The 24,361-nt window shown below is 42.9% G+C and overlaps 1 long non-coding RNA gene across 1 annotated transcript; it reads left to right on the top strand.

Moving 5' to 3' along the window:
* Nucleotides 1–305: 305 nt before the first annotated feature.
* Nucleotides 306–9,068, top strand: LOC121161586. Its single transcript, XR_005884696.1, has 3 exons — nucleotides 306–393; nucleotides 2,352–2,527; nucleotides 8,965–9,068. It is a non-coding gene; the product is annotated as an uncharacterized LOC121161586 (long non-coding RNA).
* Nucleotides 9,069–24,361: the final 15,293 nt, after the last annotated feature.

Below are 24,361 nucleotides of genomic sequence, written 5' to 3'. Positions count from 1 at the left end.
AAATTCTCATTTTTCTTTAGTTTTTATGAAATCAGTGTCTTTTAAAATTAAATTTTATCATTTTTCTTCTGGTTCATTAAATGATCATATTATCTTAAAGTCATTAAGTTCTGTTACAAAATCATATAGAGATCCTTTCTTCTCTTGATTTTTACCTATAAGATCCTTTTCTTGGCATGTTCCATACTTATTTGTACTGAACTTTGGACATTGTACAGTTAAAAAGATCAGAGAGACTCTAAAATGTGTGATGTTTCTCCTAATATGCTTTGCTTTTTCCTCATGGATAGCATGAGGCCTGATGATTATAATCAGGAAGTGAGTTCTGCTTACATGAAGTGGGGGACCACCACCTTTTGGTGCAGCTCTCCCAGTCTTCCACATGGAGGCCTGGTAAGTTCACCAAAGCCACAACTTCTGCCTAGTCCTAAACTTTATAACTCTCCCTACCCCAACCCTGCTCAGTAAAAACCAGCTTTCTCTTAGGGAATGGAGGGGCTTCATTCTTAATTTTCCAACTCAAGAAGCATCAGTGTTTAGCAGGTATTCAAAGGGGGTTCATTTCATTATTTTTGTTCATCTCTTTTCAATCGAGAACCAGACTTCCACCTCCCTGATTTTTTAGTTCTAACTTTCCCAGATCATTCACATACTCTGCCTGGCGTAATTCTTTCCCCATAGCACACTGTCCAGGCATTTCTTAAATTCTAGGTCCCTCCCTGACCCTCAATTGGCAAATTCTAGGGCCCTCCCTGACCTCGAATTGGCAAATTTTCCCAGGACAAAAGCAACTGCATGTTCTCAGCTGTTTCTCCCTGTGACTGCCTTTTCTCCAGCATCTTTAGAAGCCTGACCTCCTTCCTCCCAGACATCTTGAATCGCCAGTACACGTCAGTAGGCATTAGTGTAGCTCATATACTTTTGTCCAGGTTTGCTCAGTGGGCAGGTACATTGGTATACTCTAAGTGATTCCATCAGAATCTACACTTGATCTTAGCCAAAAGGCTGGGAAGCGATTCCCATCAGAATCTAAAACAGAAGTCTCTCTCTTTCCGTTAACCTTAACCTTACACTTTGTTGCCAAACCATGTTTTAAGAGAGCACAGTATTGGACAAGGCATGTCACCAATAAGTAACATTAGCAATTAACATTGTATCCTTAATGTCAGACATATGGAGGGAGTCTAGAAACAATACAGAAGACATCTAGAGGTCATTTTTCCTATGAGGAAAGATTATGTTATTTTGTTTTTGATATTTGCAGTTCAAACAAAACCTTTTAAAAATGATTTTGAAATTACAAATAATATAATAAAATCTGTTGCTGGGAGGAGGCACTATGGTATACAGAGGCATAAAGTGGGTGATGTTTTTGCCTCCATGGGCCTCCTCCTGGGATGAGGGACAAGGAAATCCCCGACCAGTTGCAGGAAGTGAGACAGTCTTCTGATGTGTGGGAGGGATGCAGTGCTCATCCATTAGCATGGCAAGAACAGTGTGAGAGTCTGCCATCCTCAGTAAGGGAAAAACCAAGGAATTGAAAATGCCTCCCAACATAGACTAGGTTGTAATGGAGACAAGCTCCTGGGATATAGATTTAAGTGTCAGATTTAAGTGCAAGGAATAAGTGTTAGGATAAGCATTTCTAGTATGTGTAAATAGCCAGGAACGTAGCTGGGAGATGTTCAATTTGTCATGAAGTATATTCTTCCGAGTGTAATGCAGTCAGTCCTGTGTCTCCTCTCATTCCTCTTCATAGTGTTCCCAAATACACATTCAGAACTAACGTCACAGTAATAGGAGGGTCTGGGGCAAGCCTAGGTCTGTTAGCAGACAAGGAGACGTTTGAGGTTGACAAGTCATCAGCTTACTGGTTGGTCCCTCAACTCATTGTGTTGATATTTACAACAAGCACCTGCCACAGATGTCCTCTGGCTTCTCCTGATCGCTGCTGCCTTTCTCATAGTTAAAAGCCTTCGAAACTTACTTTTCTGGCTTTCTTCCCTGCCCCTGCTCCCTTGCCCGGACTTGAACCCCAGTCACACTGATCACTACAGTGATCCCCTCTTTCCCCAGAGGCTCTGAATCCCATCGGCTTCAGCCAACAGCAGCTCGTGCACACTTTTCCTTGTCATTGCTTCCCAAGCAATAGAGCCTAACGAGTATTTATGTGGACTGCATATGATATCAGGGATCCCCCTCTCTCTTTTCTGTTCCCTTACAAAGAAAAATCACCAAAAAATACTTACATGTTTACATGTTTCCTGTGTTCATATTTACTTTCAATTGCATTTGGTTAGTGTACTTGTCCTAGAAGAAAACTAGCACTTTTTTTTTCTGCTTCTTTTCAGGTCATTTTAAGGACTTCCACCCTGTGCCCACCCTCCACCCCTGCCGAACTGCAACTCTTGCTTGGGAATAATCCACCTGTTGGGATCTCTACAGTTGCTGCAATGATGCTCAAGCTTACAAACTTCCTAACAGATCGGCCCAACAGAAGTGTGGCTTTCAGTGATTGATCACCCAGGTACTTAGAACACTTGGAAATATCACAGCACCTCTACTAAAGCAGAGGAGAAGGACAGGAATATTAACTCAGAATCAAAACCCATTTCCAAATAGCAACAGAAAGATCCCTGTATTGTGGGGTAGGCTTTGCTTCCCAGTCCTTTATCTGTCACTTTGTGTTTGAAGAAAGAAGGCAGCCCTGCAGTGTGGGACTGTCCTTGGCACATGCACGTGCACACACACACACACACACACACACACACACACACACACAGGAGCTTACAGCCTCTTTGGAATTGTTTGTTTCATTTTGAAATATGTTAGTTCTGTTCCCTCTTTTACACGTGTATTTTCCGTATGTTTTCTCTCTTAGCATTTAAAAGAGAATACTTTTAGTAATTGCTTCCAATCAATCCTCAGTAATTTTATATAAATCAGGTTTTCTTTGTAAGATTTATTTATTCTATTTGAGACAGTCATAGAGATGGGAGAAGAAAAGAGGAGAAGAGGGGGTAGATATCTAGGCCAGGCCAAAGCTAGGGACCGGAAATACCATCTATGTGGCAGGGACCCAACCACTGGATCTGCCACCTGCTTCCTCCCAGGGGGCCTGTTAGCAAGAAGTCAGGTCGGAAGCACAGAACAGCATGGCTTTGAGCCAGGCACTCTGATGCGGGATGCACACTTGCCAGGCAACAGCTTAACATGCTGTGCTGCAGTTTGCCTGTCTCCCAGTTGCTCTGTGTGTGTGTGTGTGTGTGTGTGTGTGTGTGTGTGTGTGTGTAGCAGGGCTTCCATGAAATCGGCTTCTTTCTGGTCCGCACTGGACAGCAGATCCACAATCACTCCATTCTCAAAATACCCACCTCCTATGGGTTAGTTCTGCTTTCTGGCTTCTTTGGTGCTTCTTTCACTGTTCCCTCTTCTCTACTCCACATGGATAATGCTCAGCCTTCATGTGTATGCTTAATTTCTATTCATTTTGGGTTAGAGTTAACTTCCCCAATTCAGGTTTTTTGTTATGTTTTGTTGTTGTTGTTTTCAAAGAGCAAGTTATAGGGACCAGCACCGTGAGTTAAGCCTCTGCCTCTGAGGCTACTATCCCACATGGGCCCCAGTTCACATCCTGGTTGCTCCACTTCCCATCCAGCTCTCTGCTAATGTGCCTAGGAAGCAGCTGAGGATGGTCCACAGTCATTCGGACTCCTGACACACATGGGAAACTGGGGCAGAGCTTAAGATTCTTGCCTGCTGCCTGGCCCAGCCCTGGATGTTGCAGCCATTTGGGGGATGAACTAGTGGATTTAAAATTCTGTCTCTTTTTCTCCTCTCATTGTAACTCTGCTTTTAAAATATGTAAGATAAATAAATTAATTTTAAAAATTCTAATCTTTTTTTAAGATTTATTTTTATTATTTTTTTTTATTGGAAAGGTGGATATACAGAGAGGAGACACAGAGAGGAAGATCTTCCGTCCGATGATTCACTCCCCAAGTGAGCACAACGGCCCATGCTATGCTGATCCGAAGCCAGGAGCCTCTTCCGGGTCTCCCACATGGGTGCAGGGTCCCAAAGCTTTGGGCTGTCCTTGACTGCTTTCCCGGGCATGCAAGGCAGGGAGCTGGAAGGGAAGCGGGGCCATATGGGATCCCGGGCATGCAAGGCGAGGACCTTAACCACTGCGCCATTGCGCCGGGCCCAAAAATTTTAATCTTTAACTGTCAACCTGAAGTCACTTAATATGGACCCACATCAGCTCCTAAACTTAGCAGCATCTCTGATCCAACCACCTTCTCAAGATAAGCCCTTCCTGAATGTGTGATTGTTATGTTTTAATTGAATAAAACACTAAATGACCTCTGTGGGCACTTCTTAAATGGAAAAGTGGAACTGAAAGATGTCTATTTTGGTGTAAAAAATTGAAATACATACACAGATTTTAACTGGAATTCTAAGAGGAGGAGCTGGCGTGGGGAGCTGGGCTTCCCATGTGGCAGTTTAACGCACTACACCACAGCACTCACCCCCTGTGGTATGAATTTCAGATCATTTCAACTTGGCATTGCAGCCAGCACAGCTGCCATTGCCCAACTCTTTCCCATTTGCCAAGAGATTCCAGTGTTTGCCTCAGTCAGCAGTCACTGTCAGCCTTATCAGGACTGTAGAAAACTTTGCTATGGCTCATTTAGATGGTGCACTTTGACTGATTCCTTTTTGCACATCTTTTTTTATCCTTCTTAGAGTTAGCAGTCTCCTCCTTTACATTTTCATATTCATTTCTTTATATCTATCACTATTTTTTTTTCAGATGCCATAACATATATCTCAAGCAGCTAAAAGAAAAAGTTATATTGCCTAAAGCAAATCACAGGAAATCAATCAGTCCCCCTTTTCCCTTCTTGGGAGACTCCTCCCCCACGGCTTTGAATCCTTCTGCTCACAGAAGGTTTAGGAATCCAGGGCTGCTGTGCCGTGGTCATTCTGGAACATTCTTCCAATAGCTCCTGGGGATTTCCTCAGTCTCTTCCATCTTCTGTTTCCCGGATGTTAGGCCTTCCTATTTTCCTTGTTTACTTCCTCTTTTGTGTGTGTGCATGTGGTTAGAATATTCTCCAGTCATTTCCTGAGAAACAGCAAGAGATAGACGATAAAACGTGCCAGCCTTTGCCTGTCATCATCACTTGGGTGCACGGTTTCAGGCCGGAAATAATTCTGTCTCCGATTTTCAAAAATATTTTCTCCTTTGCTTTCTACTGCCCTGTATAGTTATTGGGCAGCTTTGGGCTGTTTGGCGACACAGAAGCAGTTGCTCTGCACTTGTTTTGTCTTTTGGGGCAAGATTTTAGGATCTTCTCCTCTTTCTTGTGTTCCTGAGTTTCGCTTCATTTGTGGCTTTACATGGAATTTTTCCATGTAGTAGCCCCTTTCCTTTCAATCTGGAAAATCTTAGCCTTCAATCTGGGAAAAGTAAAAATTTTTTATTTGAGCACTTTCTCCCATCTGTTCTCTCTTTCCCATGGAACTTGCATTTTCTTTTTTTTTTTTCTGATAAAACTTTTCAAATATGCTTATTTAATTTACTTGAGTGTATAAGAAGTGAGTGGCAGAGAGGGAGGGGGATAAAGAGAGATCTTCCATATGCTTTTGTACTCCCCAATTCGCTACCATAGCCACTGCAGGACCAGCCAAAAGCCAGGGGCCTGAAATTCCATCTTGGTCTCCCATGTGGGTTTCGGGGACCCAAACACTTGGGCCACATTCTGCTGCCTTCCCAGGCATATTAGCAGGGAGTTGGACTAGAAGAAGAACTGCCGGGACTCTCACTGGAATTCTGAGATGAGATATAGTTGTCATACATGGTGGCTTATGCCACTGAGCCACAAGGCTAACCCTGAAATGTTTCAATTTTTAATCATATCTTTGTAGAGTGATCCAGGACAAAATGCTCATGTACAGTAGCCAGCTTCTCTACCTCCTTACCTCTGCGGGGAAAGAAACCTGGGGGAGAAATCTGTGAATAAGATATGTCACCCCTATTCAGTTTTATGTTACTTAAGTCTTGCTTTCACAGGACTTTGTGAATTCAGATATTCTTTTGTTTTATTGCCTTTCTTCATGGCTGCTTAACACCATAAAATCAACGCAGTGTTCATGGTGCCGTGATTATTAATAGAATTGCCTGCCATGATGGCCATGAGTGTGCCTCAGTTTCTTGATTATAAAATGCAGTGGCATAGAGCCAACCTCCTAGTGTCATTGTAAGCATTTGATGATTACAACGCACACCTTGGGGGGCCCAATACGGCACATGCTGAGAGTTCCAGGAAAGCTCTCTGCGTCACTGTTCATGATGAGGGGACCAAGGCACAAACCACTTGTCCAAGGTGGTACAGCTAGTAAGTGACACAGCTGGAGCCAACTGTGGCTATGACATACACATTTCTGTGTTTTTGTTTTACATCTTTAAAAAATTGCGAAGAGAAACAGAGATCCTTCACCCACTGGTGAACTTTCCAAATACCCACAACAACTGGATCTCTGCCAGGCCAAAGTCAGGAACCTGAAACTAAATCTGAGTCTGTCATATGGGTGGACCCAGTTCCTGGAGCTACTCCCACTCCCTCCCCCCGGGCTTGCATTGGCAGCAGAAAGCTGGAGTCAGAGACAGAGTCAAGTCTTGAACCAAGGCACTCCACTATGGGGGGCAGCCATCACAAGCAGCGTGTTTGCCATCGGGCCAAGCTGCTCAGCCCACCCCAATTCTTTTATTCTGCCAGAGAGAGCACTGCCATCTTTAAATCCACGTCCATTCTCTCTACCCACAGGCACAACTTCCTCATAGCCAAACTAAAGAACAGCAGTGTATAAGGCCAAGGTTGGCTCATCAGCATCTGGTTAAAGATTAGGTGTCTAAATTCTTGATTCCCCAAAAGAAAAGATTCTTTCTATTTGTGATGGCCCAGGTAGTCGACCTGGAATTCAGTCCTTTATAGCTCTCCTGAACTAGCTCCACACTGTACCAAGAGCTGTGAGGGCAACACATCTTCCAGGCGCTCCAACCTCACTCTTGGGAGCTAATTCCTTGTCCTGCTCAGGAGTGTGGAATACTTTAGAGACCAGAGGGGGGCGTGACAGGGGAGCTTGATGCATAGCTTTCACCTCTAATTTGGGACCTGGAAAATGTTCCTCTTTGTTTTATTTAAACAAACGTGGACACCCTTTGGGCAGGCCCACCACAATAGACACATTTCAGACTTGAAGTGCTAAGATTTCTCTAATCAAAAAGGCTTGTGGTTTTTCTTTTCACTACAGAAAACATCTTAAATCTTGGTAAATATAGAAACCAGGCCCCAATGGGGGTGGTGGGAAGAGTCATTCTTGTGGCCCACAGCATGCCCAGTGTCTCTAAAAGAGTCATGGAGAATACATTTTTGGGAGGAGGGGGAAAATAGCATGGATTTCAAAATTATCTTGATAGTTTGCACCAATATAAAGCCTTTTGAATTTAATTTTCCCATAAACTTTTTGAAATATCCTTTTTTAGTGTAGAAAGGCAGAAACTCAATATTTTAACATGTTGAGACTATGGAAATAAAAAACAAACAAAAAAGACGTACTGAAAATTTTAGTACTGTTCCTCTTTTCCTTGCCTTACCTCCTGCTTTCTCCTTGAAAACCCAGTTTCTGGGGTTAGCACCTTTCATAATAGTTTAAGCCTGTGCCTGCAGAGTTGGCATTTCATATGCGTGCTGGTTTAAGAGTACTGATTGCTTCACTTTCGACCCAGCTCCTTGCTAATGCTCCTGGGAAAGCAGGGGAAGATGGCCCACGTCCTGGGCCCCTGCTCTCAGAAGAAACTCTTGGCTCCTAGCTTTGGACCAGCCCAACTCTGGCTGTTGTGACTTTCTGGGGAGTAAACCAACGGATGGGAGATCTCTCTCTAACTTTTCTTTCAACTAAACACATGCAAATAAATAAAAAGAAAACCCCAGTTCCTTAGAACTGCCATTGTGATTCCTAGCCAAGAGTTCAAGAAGCCAGAGTCAGGCTGAAAGAAAGTCTTATCATTTCCTTGGTGTTTTACCATCTTTCTTATCTCTCAAAATTTACTTTAATGAGAATGGACTGGCCAGATCTAACAGATTAAAGAGCTGTATTAAAACTAGAGGGAAGAGAAGATGTTACCCGGATACCTGCCCTACTATGTGTCATGGTGTATCTAGACCAATCCCATACATTTCCTTGTAATTCCTTAAACCCAGTGGGGTAGTCATTGTTATTCTCATTTTTTTTTTTTTTGGTGAGAAAACGGAATCATTTAAAACTTGCCTAAGGTTACATGTCATATAGAAGAAAAGCTGCAATTAAACTCAGTGTTTTATTGACTCCTGGAGTGCACATTTGCACCTGTCACAGAACATTTTATGTGTAATGCCCTGGATCAGTCCTTTGTTTTATGAGAACACTGATCCTGAAACACACAGATGAACACTTCTTACTGGCTGTAATCTTGTAACCTCTCATCCATAATTCAGAGATCTCTCTGTCCCCTGCCCTCGCTTACCTCTTCTTGCTGCTATCCCTTCTTTCCCCGCCGTTGGTCCTGCTGCGTTGGGCAGGGCAAGGCCTAGAGCCTGGGACCATTCTATAAGCATTGTCTTGCATTCATTGATTTGAAACAGGCGTCCTGTGCCGAGATTCGGATTCACGACTGAGCCACCTGCAGCCGGTGGGTTCAGGCAGGTCTTTGCTAACTATCTGGGTTTCCAAACAACAGGGCAAGTAACATCCTCTGGTTCCTTTTCCTTCTCACATCATATAACTCTGTTCTGTGATCCTCTAGCTCCTCAGGCCTGGAATTAATCCGGTTAGCCCAAGAAAGCATCTGGTTTTACCAAGATACGCAAAGCCAGCAGCCACCCATCAACGGCCTGTAATCCTTTTTGTCAGTTCCAGGTGGCGAGTCCTCTCCACTGCTCCCAGACAGATGTGGAAGACTGATGTTTTCACCTTGACCTAAGAGCCCTGTTCTTGGCATATCTTCATTATACCCACTCATGCCAAGGGACAAGCAGAATCAAAGGCAAATAGAGGCAGATTCCCAAGCAAATCCTGTTCGTGGTGATTCATGAAGTTACACAATAGTCTTCCAAGTCCTTGTGACCCCAAGTCAGGAAACCTGGCTGAGTCCCTCACAGGAAAGCAAAACATTCAGAAAAATGCAATCCCAAAGGTAGGCTGGGGTGGAGGTGGGAGGGGTGAGAGGCGATAAAAGGAACTTTCCGTTTTTAATTCTAATGTCAAACAGCCATTCTGGTTTTTATTGTAGGGTAAACCATCATTACTCGTTGCAGTTTTGCCACAAATAATATATATTAAGGCATTTGGGGAGGAATTATTTGGAGAATGTATGTAATGCACTCTACTTAAAATTCACAGTAGGACAGCTATTTTAAGTACAATGGAATGCCATTTTCATAATTTCATAAACTATATTAGTGATGGATAGCTACTTTAAATTTACATGCAAGCTATGTAAATGGCCAGAAATGATTTTCATTATCCCCAGTGGCAAGCAGTTTGGGATATGAACCTAAGTGCAAACATGGACCTATCATTTATAGTTTAAATTAAAGTAAAAAACAATGCTAATCAATCATTGCATGTAAAACCACATCTGCTGGGGAAAGACACTGACTTGCTAAGATTTATTTTTTAGGCTTGGAAAATACATGATCCACCATGCTAGCTGTGAATGATCAATCAGTGCTCAGGAAATATTGGCATCATTGTTGCCAAGTGCAGTAGGAAGTATGGGGTCACTGCTGACGACTTAGCTCCTCCCGCATACAGGAGGCAATAAAGACAACAGAGAACGAGGCCAGAAAACAACTTCACATACTGATTCTAGAAGAGAGGGGAGTTTCCAAAAAGTTCATGGAAAAAAATAAATGAGTATTAAGAAGAAGCTATGCAGGAATTTTGTAGTTTTGCTCCCAAATTGATAGTTTGGTTTTGCTTTGTTCCATGAACTTTTGGAAGAGCTCTTATATTTCTATAGTTTTTTTGTAAAGGCTTCTCACTTAAGCTTTAAGATCACAGAAGTGGTATCAAAGTTGATATGAACACAGATACAACCTTCCTAGAATCCTGTTTGTAAAACAGTGTGGAATTCTGTTGCTTTCTCTGTAATAACAATAAGAACAAAATTCACTTAGGTTTTCATGATAAATGTAGTGATTGGATGACAAGTTAAATAATATTTTGAAGTAATTATATATAATATATAATATATGTAACATATATTATATACACATATACTAAAGATTTATTTATTTATTTGCAAGGCAGAATGAAAGGCAAAGAGAGCTCTTCCACCCACTGGTTCATTCCCAAATGGCAGCAATGCCTTGGGCTGGGTCAGGCCAAAACTGGGAATCCAGAGCTCCATCTTCATCTTCCCTGTGGTGGCAGGGGTCTAAGTACTGAAGCCAGCCTCTCCTGCCTTTCCAGGTACTTTAGCAAAGAGCTGGACTAGAAGTGGAGTCCAAACTCAAATGGGAGCTCATATGGGAGGCCGGCATTGCAGGAAGCAGCTGATGTCACAATGCTGGCCCCAGTAATCATATGCTTTCACACTGCTAATTTTCCCTAGCAATCTAAGATAGATTTATGAATTGTTTTGACCAGTAGTAAATCATAGTTAAGCTCTAATTTGATTCCTAATCATTAAAAACATTCATTTATAAGACATGTGTTTCCACTTAATTATTAAGCAGTGTTTTCGCTGATTGTAAAGTTGAGAATTTTTTTGAAAAGAAAAAAATACATATGAAATTGAATGTTCACTTAGCTTAGGCGATTAATTCACAGTTTGTTCTTATTTGCATTATGATCTATAATACATAAAAACTGAAAAGGGGCCATGTGCTGTGGTCTCTGAGCACCTGTATCCCATATGGGCACCAATTTGAGTCCTGGCTGCTTCACTTCTTATCCAGCTCCCTGCTAATGGTCTGGGATGGTCCAGGACCTTGGAATCGTGCATTCATGTAGGAGATCAGGAAGAAGCTCCTGGCTTTAGATTGTCTCAGCTGTGGCCATTGTGGTCATCTGGGGAGCAAACCAGTAGATTAAAGGTCTCTCTCTTTCTGTCTCTCATCTCACTGTAACTCTGTCTTTCAAATAAAAGTAAAATACATGTATTTTTAAAACATGGAAAGGAATAAAGCATTCTTACTATATACTGTTCACCACTAAGACCAACCCCCACCAAGTCCACACCACCTGCCACAAATGCATGCAATAGCCAGAACAGGACTGAGGCCAGAGTCACGTGCTTGGAACTCAGTCTAAGTCATCCTTGTGGATGTCAGGCACTCAGTTACTTGAACCACCACCGTGACCTCCCAGAGTCTGCACTGGTGGGAAGCTGGAGTCCGGCGCTGAAGCCAGGAAGTGAATCCAGGCTCTTTGATGTGGGATGCGGGCATCTTAACCACTGGGCTGCCATCTTTATGAGTCATTCCGTTTTCTGCAGTTTTTACATTGACCAACTTTAATTCCAGCCAGAATGTGATGTGTCCATGCCAAACTCAGTAAGAAGTATTTCATTTGCTACCAGTAAAAAAATATTATGTAGTACTGAAAGTTTTAAATAATTTCTCCCAGGTCCAACATTAAATGGGTCTGGGTTTCATTCATTCTTTTATCCCATCTTCAAGCCAATAAACAGCCTCTCTGAAGACTTGTTTGACATAAGCCGCAAAGCTCAGTTACGATGGGGTTACCAAGACAAATATAATACAGGCCCACTTCTTGGGAAGTCCACTTGGGAGGTTAATGACTTTGCTGCTGCTGTACAATGGTTTGGAAAGACAGGAACCTACCCCCCTCACACATGCCCCACTCAGTCTGTCTGCCTGTGGCAATACTTACAGGCATGTGTCTAGGGCAGGGAGTGGCGGATCGGATGGGGGCTGCCCTTCCCCACATGTGGCAAGCAGGATTCCTTTAGTCATCATCTTGCCCAGCCAGCAGGCAGGAGGCATTCAGGACAAGAAAACTACCATTGGGGAGGTGACCTGGAAACCATACAATGGGTCATCTCCACCCACGCCTCCCAGGAAGGCGCTCAGTAACCCAGAGGCCACAACAGGTAATGCAGACTCCAAGTGAAGAGCCAGTTGCCTGGCTTTGATAAAGTTCCAGAAGCCAAATATCAGTGCATCTGACACCATGGACTGATTTCAAAGGCCTTGTGTTACAGAAAACAAGTCAATCACTGCGGGGCCCATACCAGGTGATTGTAGCATGCGAACTCTAGGAAAGACACAACTACAGCACCAAATGGGCCAGGGTCCTGGCAAGGCAATCACCTACAAAAGGACAAAAAGGAATGCTTCTCTGTTGCAGAAATGTTCTAGATCTCAATTGTAGCCAGACAACCATCTATAGCTGACAGAAATGACCAAACTCTCCTCTAATGTGAGTTAGTAGGTATTAGTGCTGTTATGCTGTTATTGCTTCTACTGTGGTTAAGACCTTGAGAAAAGTTCATAGAATTCCAGGTAAGTTAAAAAAAAAGGGGGGGGGGGGAGAGGGAGCCCCACTGGTTAAAGTTGAAATTCTTGAACCAGAAGATGAACATTGCCTTTACTTAGTATACATGACTTTTTATATTAAAAAAAGTTGGCGGGCCCGGCATGGTGGCGCAAGTGGTTAAGGTCCTCGCCTTGCACGCTCGGGATCCCATGCGCCGGTTCTATCCCGGCAGCCCCGCTTCCCTTCCAGCTCCCTGCCTGTGGCCCGGGAAAGCAGTCGAGGACGGCCCAAAGCTTTGGGAACCTGCACCCGCGAGGGAGACCCGGAAGAGTCTCCTGGCTTTGGACCGGCATAGCATGGGCCGTTGCGCTCACTTGGGGAGTGAATCATTGGATGGAAGATCTTCCTCTCTGTCTCTCCTCTTCTCTCTATATCCGCCTTTCCAATAAAGAAAATAAAAAAAAAAATAAATCTTTAAAGAAGTTGGCAAGTGCAAGTATTAATCACGATCATCTGTAACAATTGCTCCACAAACCACCTAAAAGCTCAGCAGCCTGGCCAAGGCACTCAAACAAGACAACGTTCTTACAATGCCACAGCACTGTGGTCCCGAGGGTCAGTTTTTTTTTTTTTCTATGAAAGTGATTATTAACTTGGCTTTTCCAGAAGGCAGAATCCAAGGCTTGTTTAGGATTTATAGCCTAGAGGGCAAAACAGGGAAGCCAAGTTGATGCAGGAAGGTGTGGCTGAGTTGGCTACAGCGTAGTACCTCTGATTGCACTATCCTACAGGTGTGTCCTCTGAGAATGTGGTCAGACTGTCTCTCAAACATCAGTCCAAGGGGAAGAATGGACAAGACTTGACCTACTGGCCTTCACATCCCACTGATTCAAGTCTCACCCCACTGAGGGTCCACTCTGCATACTTCAGAGTTGGGCATGACACAGCACGCTGAGGACTCCAAACTGTGCTGTGCACAAGTATCAGAGCCCTGGACAGATCCTGGACAGGGCCAGCAGTGGGCAGCCAGCAGGACTGCAGCTGGAATCAGGCAAGCAAGGCTGAGAACATCCCAGGTTAACCCAAGAGGTGAATTTGCAATGAGTACACATCTCTGTGTTTGCCTGTGCCTTCTGGACCACAGCGATAGGGTTCACAAAAATGGTTAGCCTAGCTGGTCCTAAACGTGTGGCTTTTGTGTTCTTTGAGTTTCTTCCACTAAGATTAGTTAAACAGAAAATGGTATGCAAAGCTACTTCAGAACATGAAATGAGAAGATGTTCAGTTTCAGTTTGCTGCAAAAATTTTTACAACCCATGCCTTTAAAAAAAATACAGATTTCCCCATGAGCCTTTGAAGACCTTCTTAGTTGCTAAGTGGAGAGGTTAGGAACCATTGACCTAGGAGACATTCTGGTCTTCTGCTGGAATCACCAGCCTTTGTGAAGTTTCCTAAGCCTAATTCAGTGACAGAGAAACTGAACCCAGTTTGGTAACTGTTTTTTTTTTTTAATTTATTTTTATTATTTTTTAAATTGGAAAGGCAGATATACAGAGAGGAGAGACAGAGAGGAAGATCTTTCGTCCGATGATTCACTCCCCAAGTGAGCAAGCACAACGGCCGATGCCATGCCAATCCGAAGCCAGGAGCCTCTTCCGGGTCTCCCACGCGGGTGCAAGGTCCCAAAGCCCTGGGCCGTCCTCGACTGCTTTCTCAGGCCACAGGCAGGGAGCTGGAAGGGAAGTGGGGCTGCTGGGATAGAACCGGCGCCCATATGGGATCCCGGGCGTGCAAGGCGAGGACCTTAACCACTTGCGCCACCGCGCCAGGTCCTGGTAACTGTTTTTAAGGGCAAAAGGATTTGGTATGATATCTGAGGGACAACCCTCACTCTTACCCTCTTGGTGTTACCCTGGAGACTGGAGAATCAGCATCCTCTGCCAGGTCCCTGGCACTTTTGATCCGTGCAGCTCCATCCCTTCTTGTGAGCTACTCTTGTTCCAAAAGGGATTGGAGAAATGTGCATGTGATGGATCTTTTCCAACCCACATCCCTTCCTACGCTGCACCCCTCCCTTCTCCCACCAACCGACAAAACCTGCGTCCTGGGTGCTGCTGTACCATCTCCAGGGAGATCTATAGAACGAACAACTTGCCCCATCTCTGGGTAAACTGTGGGTGTCAGTGAGAGGTGATCATTTGGCACTCAAGAGAGTGGCCTCTACAGGCGTGGTTTTTCCTCCCACTGAAAAGTACTTTTAATGAGAGCCAGATGGGAAGTTTCTGGCCTATGGTCCTGAGCTGCGCCCAGAAAGCTTTATATGTGCAACCGCAGGTACCCATTATTTGTCAGGTTGATGATGCTGGGGGACTGTAAGCTCTGAGCTGGTCCTTGTCTAACCACAGGATCTCTGTGTGCCCTTTGGAGGCATTTGACCATACTCCACCCATCGCCCCTCTGCCATGTCTAGATGCTCTTGTGTTATTATACAATATCAAGTTTCTCCACAAAATGCCAGTGCAGCCGGCTATTCATTTGCGTGCACCAACGTTATTATTTACTGGGCTTAGGCTGTTTTGTAGGATTTCGTGACCTTCATCACGAAAGTTCAGCATTCTTGGCAGGCCTTGTTCCCCCTTGGCCACACAAGGAACTCTGTATTTCTCTGGTTCCTTCCAAGGGATGGGAATGAAACAGCAGCCGCCGAGGATACGAAAATAACTAGGGGGAAAAAAAATAGACATCCATGTAGAAAAAAAAAAAATACTGGACCAGACTTTTCTGCTGAAACAGTTGTCGTTTGCCTCTGATCATTCCACAAAATTCAATGATGAGTTGACAACCACACAGGACATTTGAATAGAAAAATGCCATGGAGAGACCTACGTGGGGGGTTTTATATTTAAAACGTAGGTAGAGTTCTGGCTCGAGCTTTTACTTTTAGATCCATGTGGGTGGTTAATATTACACTTTGGAGTGCAAAAGTATATAGAGAATAGAATGGCTGTCCACTAGAAAGAGTTCCCTTTTGAACCAGACACAGGATTTCTCTCTCTCCTCCTCACATCCACACACGAGTCCAGTGTGTGGATGATGTCAGTACCTACATTTCTGCTAGTATCCTCAACATGTGCTTTCCCTCCGTGTTAAAAAAGCTTCTTGTATCGGAAGGTCGGTGCTCCTTGGGAGACACATGCCTTTGAACCATTCCAAGAACACAAATGTCCCTTCTGGCATGACTTGTTCTGCCTCAGCCTTCCTAATTCCTCAGCGATGTGTCTTGTTGCCCATGAGATTCCAGGCAGATCCACCCAAAAGCACAAATGCTGCTACATGACCATAAAAGTCTTCCTTGGGAGCACTATTTAAAAAAATAATAAAATAAAGTAAAACAAAAGAAATGGGCTGCGGTAGAGCACACAGCAGCCTCCCTTTATGGAACTGCTGGATTTCGGTCCTACAGAGAAGAGGTGGAGTGTGAGGAGTCAAAGTCTCGGGGCATTGTGCAGAGGCTAACCAAGGCACGCTGATGTTTGCCTTTCTGTTTCTTTCCCCCGAGGTGCTGTAGCCGCAGTCTTGAATCGCAAGCTGCCGTTGTGACGGGGGAAGACATATTTAAACGTGTATGCATTCAGTTCATGATTCAGAGATTTATTTATAAGACTGTTGATTTTGGGACACCCAGCGTTTCAACTGCCGAAGTGAGTCATGTTCGTGGGAGGTGATTACTAGCAGAAAGTACAACGAACTTGTAAGCTGCTCTTGAAAACGTCCACTCGCAATCTACAATTACCGCAAAATAACAGGCTACTGGGACTTTGGCTGCGTGTCAGGGTTGTATATATTTATTATGAGGGCGATAGGGCCCTATCCAAACACACTTTCGTCACAGAGGAACTTGTATAGCAGACCGAAGTCGCTTGCTTATCAGCATTAGAAAATTTTGAAGTTAGAGGATTATCAAGCTCTAATTCCAAGGTATGCTTTCCATTAGAGGGAACAAACCTCCAAGAACCCAAGGCTGGAAAGAGTAACAAAGGATTCCAGCCGGTGGGAAATGTATACATGTGACTTAATGCATCAGTATTGATGCATTCCAGCCAAATGGACTCTAGAACAGGCATTTCCCTCTCTAAAGCCCTGCTGCCTCTCAGGATGGTTTTGGGTCCTCCAGGGTGGCCCTCTGATTCCTTATTTGGTGACTCTGAGAAGTGCACTCCTGCTTAATGAGTGGCACATGGGGCCCCTCCGCTGCGGGTCATGGCACTGAAGTGAGAACATCCCACAGTTGAAATTCCACAGCTCCTTCCGTACCCATCAATGCCTCCCGCTTCCAGACAAGGTATCTACTAAGCAGGTATGAAAGGGAGAGACAGAGCCTGGGAGAAGCTGCCAATGTAAGGGTTGGGGAAAGCATCGCAAAGGACAGATAGCAATTACACAAGACGTACTCTGGCTGCTTGTTGGTTGTAAGGCTGTCGCAACAGCCTGGCCTAACACAGTTCATGATCCCAAGGTTCTCCAGGCTTCTGTGTACCTCTGAGCCACATGCCTGCCTTTCTTTGGTGGGTTTCAGGCTTTACCAGGTGTGCAGTCCTATGATCCCACTATCTTTTGGGAGCTGCCCTCGCTTGTACATCCTCATTCATTTACTCCTCTCACTCATTAACTATCTGCAAAGCATCCTCTCTGTGCCAGTTGCTGTACCAGGTGTTGGAGGACATCTATGACTAAACCCATACTATGTCTCTGGGGGAACATTCACCCTGGTTGGAATATAATCATATAGTGACAATTCCAAAGCTCTGTAATGAATGCTGCAGAGGAGTCAATGATGCTATGGGGATACATCAGAAAGTCACTATCCCTGACCCACAGGTACCGATGTATAAGCCAGGACCCGAATGAAATGTTAGAGATGGGCAGGAGTCTTAAGGAAGAACCAAGATTGGGAGACCATGGTATAGGCAAAAGAAAGGAAAGTCAAAGACCGTGAGAGACCTGGAGATCCAATTCAAGGAATAAGAGAAAATCCAACATGATGAAGTTGAAAAACACCAACAAAGAAGGGAAAAACCTTAAAGGTTTTCAGAGATAAAGGTCCATGCAAAAGCTTGTCATCAGACTTGCAGTTACTATAGCAGATGAAAGAAGGCAGTGATGGCAAGAGCTGAGAGAAATTAAATTTAAAATATTCTGCTAAGGCCAGTATGTTCCAATGCATAAAACAAAGACATTCTTACAGAGATTTGGACGATTGAACACTCATGGACTCTCATGAGAAGATAAACTTTTAAGAAATGAAACCAGGTAGAAGGTATGGGAATGCAGTTCATCAATGAGGGATGGGCATTTTGCCCAGTGGTGATGTCACTGCTTGGGGGTCGTAAATCATAGTTTGAGTCCCAGCTGTGGCACTTCCAATTCATTTCCAACTAATGTGGATCGTGGGAGGCAATAGGTGATGGTTGAATCACTTAACTCCCTGCCACCCACCTGTGAGAGCCTGGTGGAGTTCCTGGCACCTGGCTTTGCTCTCTCCTACCTCAGGATATTGATCCTTAGGGAATGAATCAGTGAATAGGAGAGCTCGTCTCTCTGTTGCTTTTCCTTTCAAATAAAATGAAAATAAGTAGAAATGTTTTTGAGCAGAAAACACAAATATTGCTAGAAATAGGAAGAATGAAGAACTACTGATGGAGAAACAATTTTTGGTGTGATAAAAAGGAAAATTAGGGCCAAGTGCAATAGCCTAGTGGCTAAATCCTTGCCTTATATGGGCCCGGGATCCTATATGGGTGCCAGTTCTAATCCTGGCTGCTCCGCTTCCCATCCAGCTACGTGGCCTGGGAAAGGAGTCGGTGGAAAGCTCAAAGTCTTGGATTCCTGCACCTGTGTGGGAGACCTGGAAGAGGCTCCTGGCTCCTAGCTTCGGATTGGCTCAGCTCCAGCTGTTGTGGTCACTTGGGGAGTGAACCAGCAGATGGAAGATCTTTCTCTCTGTATCTCCTTCTCTCTATGTAGCTGCCTTTTCGATAAAAATGAATAAATATTTAGCAAAAAAGCAAAATTAAAACTTCACATATCAATTCTAAATGTTCCATGGAGACAGTCTAAAACTGTGAACAAATTTGGACTTTGCCAAAACAAAAAAAGCTCAAAAAGGCACACATTTAATTTTAATGGTAATCACCATTCAATAGCATCTATAGCTTCTAAGCAAGTAAAAAGGGGGAAAATGGAAGTTCAAATCAATTATCAAATCCAATAAAGCCAGCAAAGTAGAAAATTGGGAGGCAACGGATATTAAGATTATAAATGTTAGCAATATATGGAATATGTCAGTAAGCTTAATAAATACAGGTGGATTAAAACCAGGGACTGGCAAGTTACCAACTCCCATTGCCCTTTTCTGTAAAAGACCAGATTCTAAGTATTTGAGGCATTTTAGATCACACACAGTTTCTGCAACCCTTTATAAGCATAAAAACTAAAGCAGGTGCTCGATACAGCAGTCAACGTAGTTTGGGATGACCACATCCCTTATTGGAGTGCCCTAGTTTGAGTCCTGGCTCAGACCTGGATTTCAGCTTATTGCTTGTCCAGTCTTGGGGGCAGCAGGTGATGAGTTCATAGTTGGGGTCCCTGCTGTCTTTGTGTGAGACCCTGATGGCACTCCCAGTGCTTGGCTGTGACCTGGCTGGGTTCAGCCCTGGCAATAGCAGGCGTTTGAGGAGTAAAAGTGAATGGGAGGAGGCGTTCTCTGTCTCTGCCTTTCAAAGCCAGCTGTGTGTGTGTGTGTGTGTGTGTGTGTGTGTGTGTGTGTGTGTGTGTGTGTTCATGCACACACAATTGCCTCTCTCTTTCAATGAGTTTATAGTTCAATTATTTTAGTGTTGAATATTATCCGTTGTTACTTATGCACTCACCTACTTCAAGGACATCTTGGTTGTTCTAAGTCCAGCCAGTTGTGAATAAAACTACGACTGTACTTTTAAAATCTGAAAACTTGCCTTCCTTTGAATGATACACAAAAGTCAATTTCAAACCAGATTTGGCCCAAGGGAGTAATTGGCTAGCTTCTGAATTGAGGTTTTTATTTTTTTATCCTTATTTCCCAAGTGACAGAGAAAGAGGCAGAAGAGGCACAGAGAAATTTTCTATCTGCTGGTCCACTGACTGATTCAAAACTAAGAACTTATTCCTGGTGCAGGGATCCAAGAACTTGAGCCATTCATCTGCTGCTTTCCCAAGCAGATTAATAAGGAGCTGGACCAGAAGTTAAGTAGCCTGAGCTAAAACCCATGCCCATGTGGGATCCCAGTGCTGAGCTACTGAATATTTAACTTACATTCATTTTCTGATCAAATTTTAAAAATCAACTATGTACGGACCTGATGCGGTACCCTAATGGCTAAAGTCCTCACCTTGTGTGCCCAGGATCCCATATGGGTGCATGTTCTAATCTCAGTGGCCCCGCTTCCCATCCAGCTCCCTGCCTGTGGTCTGGGAAAGCAGTCGAGGATGGCCCAAAGCTTTGGGACCCTGCACCCGCGTGGGAGACGCAGAAGAGGCTCCTGGGTTTGGATTGGCTCAGCTCTAGCTGTTGCAGCCTCCTGGGGAGTGAATCAGTGGATGGAAGATGTTCCTCTCTCTCTCTTTTTTCCTCTGTATTTCTGACTTTTCAATAAAGAAAAGATAAATACATAAAAAATAAGCTTTAAAAATCAGCTATGTACTTCTGTTAAGAGCCTAAAAATACACATAGAAAAATTTCTAAGAAGTATTTATTACACTTCTGAAGTTCAATGTCACAATGTTTCCATTATGAAAAGAAAGACAGTTGTCTTGGGTTGGGATTTCTCAAGAAAGCAGTCCCTGAGCCAAGGATTCATGTACAGGTGTTTGACTTGGGAAGTGGCCCCAGGAAGCACTGGGAGGAAAGTGGAGACTGGATAAAAGGGAAAGAAATTGACCAGAACTCTTATTGCGCCTGTAACCTCATGAGCCCCTATAACACCTGTGTCCTATAACACCAAGGAATGCCAGGGCACAGAGTAGAACATGCTCAGGGTCATCCCACTCAAGCATTTGTCAAATGATTCCTTCTCATACCATGAAACACACCCCTGCTTACAGATAAAAGGAACTCAACATTTTTCCACTATAAAACACATTGCGAGACGGGCACTGCGGGCCAGCAGATAACAAAGGCAGCTGCAGACATCAGCGTTTCCATCTGGTTCCTCCAGCATATTGCTCATACACCCTGGGAGACAGCATGTGGCAGAGCAACTGCCGGCCTGGGCTGGACCGTCGAGGGTACTTGGGGGGTGGACCAATGAATGCAAGTTCTCCTTCTGTGTCCTTCTGTCTGTCACTGTTCCTTTCAAGTAGATAAACAGAAACATTTTCAAGAAAACCCACCAAATCAATTTGCTTCATCTATAATACCATGCCTTTGCCCACAGGAAACATATTTTCTTTTCAAAAACCGTAGAATATTTTCAGATATGTACTATTTTCTGTTGTTGTGTTCTGAACAACAATTTTAGAACATTGAACAAATGAAGGATTTAAAGAATTACTAACATGGAAAAGTATTTAAACATTAATGACATTAAGTTAGACCTCAACAATAAAAGGGCAGGAAAAGAGGTAACACTTAGAACCTTCTTAAGTAATATGAGCTATACGGCCAGTTACCTCTAGTATCAAGCAGCAGTGGATGCCGCATGCAGCAGATACTGTCATGGTATGTAGAGGCATTTACAGGAAAAATGCCTTTATTAGGAAATATAGTCAGCGAGAAAAACAAGTTAATGCTTGAATTAGGAAGCCAAGACAATCCATAGCAAAATCCAAGGAATAGAGAATAAAATGAGTAATTAATTATACATGAAACAAAGGAGCATTGGGCCAGTGTTGTGGCATGGTATGTTGAGCTCCTGGCTGTGACGTCAGTGTCCAATATGGCTCAAGTCTTGGCTGTTTGACTTCTCATCCAGCTCCTTGCCAATGCGCCTGGGAGGCAGTGGAGGATGACCAAGTGCTCAGACGCTTGCATCGCCATGGGAGACTGGAAGATGTTTCAAGCTGCTGGCCTTGGATTGAATCAGTTCTGGGCACTGTGGCCATTTGGGGAGTGAATCAGCAGATGGAAGGTTTTCTCTCTCCCTCTCTGTCTCTGTAACTCTGCATTAAAAAGGGGGAGCAGCGTAAAGGATAATTAAAATTGATTACTTGAAACAAATACTCGAAGAAAAAGAAGGTTGAATTTTTAGTATTAGCATCTAACTAGTAGGGCCTACTGCAGAGATGTTTTTCGAACCTCAAAGGGTTATTCTGAACAAAACTAGGCTCCCAATTTAAAAATTCACGTAAGAAAAATAATTTCCTTGAATAGATCACAAAAGCTAATTTAGTAAAAATAGGATAACATCATGAATAGCCTGTTATCATTAAAGACATAAAGTTGACAAACAAAATTCTCTTTTCCACCAAGAAGAAAGCAAGTAGTAATTTTACAGTGGAATGTTGCATGTTCACGCACAGATCACGTCTGACCTACTGTATGATTTTAGGGAATTGGAAAAGAGGAAAAGCCATGGAAATAATAATTCCCAACTCAGCACAATCTTAATATTATATATTAATATTATATATCATGTGTGTGTATGTATGAGTGTACATTTATTAATAAAAACTAAAGATTTGTTTGTGAATTCAAAAGTAAAAATATCTTCAGTAACATTGTAGCACATGAAATACAACAATGCTTATGCTCAAATTTTCAGTTATATCAGGAATAAAGGAAGGCTTCCAAAGGAAGACCAGTTCTTTTGATGGATTATGCCATACTATCAGATAAAGACAGGGTCAGCTTGGTGGCTTATCAGGCTAATCCTCTGCCTGCAATGCAGCATCTCCTAAGGGCACCAGTTCCTGTCCCAGCTGCCATTTCCAATCCAATCCCTGCTAAAAAGAAAGAGATAAAGACAGTCTTTATGATTATCTCTGTAACTCCAGAAAAAGTATTTGATAAAAGAAAATCAACAAGATTGAAAAGAAGTGTTTTTAAACGTAAGCCTAGCAACTCTCCTTATCTATTGTTCACAAGCTCTGAGAATGATACATACAGATGGGGCTTTGGAAGTGTCACCGTTCACGTCAGGCATCCACAGACATACCGCATGGCCCGTGTCTCAGCATGGTGCTGGAGGGAAGAGGCAGAGGAACTGGAAAACATATGCAGTGTATTTACACATATGAGAAAACTGAGAAATGAGATTATCTCTAACAACGAACCAACATCAAATTCAAAAGTCAGTTTAAAAGAGTGAGTCCACATTTTTGCAATTAAAGATCAGCATTGTAGCAATCCTAATGATCAGAAAAGAACACCATAAAAACCCCCCACACAGTTTCACAATGACAACAAAAATGATAATTTTCTTAAGCATAAGTCCAATAACAGTACATAGGTAATTTAACAAAAATGTTAGGCATTGTTGAAGTAAATGAAGTGTTAAGTAAACGGAGAAGTCTCGTATCACAGTTATGTTTCCAGCAGCAACGTCTCACCATAACAAAGAGGATAGTTCCCTCCAAATCAAATTATAAAGTCAATGCAATTCTATTTAAGATCAGGTTTTATACAGAATTTGACACATGTGCTTAACATTCAGATGATAAAGAAAGGGGACAAAAATAGAAAGAACAAGGTAGGGAAGAAATTAATAACTTTTATAAAATTATACTGATTAATGCAATATGGTTTTGGCACAGACACGGACAAGATAATGAGTAGAACAGATCTAGAGCTCGGTGCCGTACATACGGGCAAATGTAGTATCTGCCAGAACGAATACAATCATCAATGAAGTACACAGTTAGTTACCTGAACTGAAAAAGATAAAGCTAAATTCTTCCCTGTTCCTCTGGCTCAATAGGAATGTGAAGACGTAGAACAATATATTTAAAAAGTTGGAAACTAACGTAAGAATATCTGACGTGGGAGCAAAGAGAGAGAGAGAATTTAATATGATTTGAATATGACTCCACTCAAAAGTAAAACTCCCTTACAAAAAAGACCCGTATATATATCTTTCACCTATGAAACAAGTTGGAAAGAAAATATTGACAGTGCATTTCTGACTGACAAAAGATTAGTTGCTAACATGTCTGCAATAAAATAGGCAGACTACAGCTATCCTACACAACACTAGGACGAGTTTCTTGCATCTACAGTATTTTGATTCTTATTATGTAACCTCTATCCTCTCTCTTCCACCTTTCTTGGCCTTTAATTTTCATAATTTATGATATATTTCAAAATAGCTAGAAAAGAAAAGCACACATTTTCTCAACACATAGAAATAAGTAATTTAACATACAAACAATTCTAATGTTCTTGATTTGATTATTTCACTGTGTCTTATGTATAGAACTATCGTGTACCACCTTGACTTGTGAAAATGTTATGTGTCAGTTGAAGAACTTTAAATTGCATTGAACAGGCAGAGGGCCCATAGAGCCATGATGTACAGCTATGACAGTGTTCAAGAAAGAGTTGTAAAGACAAAGTTGTCTTACATGGCAGCTTACAGAAGAAAGTATGAAAACCATCACACATGCATAAAGCTGTCCAGTTCTTCTAGTAATGACAGAAATGCAAGATGAAAACCATGATACTCTTCACGTCACGAGAACAAGAAGCTATTTAACGTCTTGCCATCATAGATTTGTGATTTGGATGTGCAGCAAAGGTGACCCAAAAATTTCTGTCAGGAATCATAATTGCCTAAAA

The sequence above is a fragment of the Ochotona curzoniae genome, unplaced genomic scaffold (genome assembly GCF_017591425.1).
Source record: "Ochotona curzoniae isolate NIBS_2020 unplaced genomic scaffold, NIBS_Ocur_1.0 contig_4797, whole genome shotgun sequence".
NCBI classification, from domain to species: Eukaryota; Metazoa; Chordata; class Mammalia; order Lagomorpha; family Ochotonidae; genus Ochotona; species Ochotona curzoniae.
Note: the sequence above shows the minus strand (reverse complement) of the source record. Positions and strands in the feature narration are given on the sequence as shown.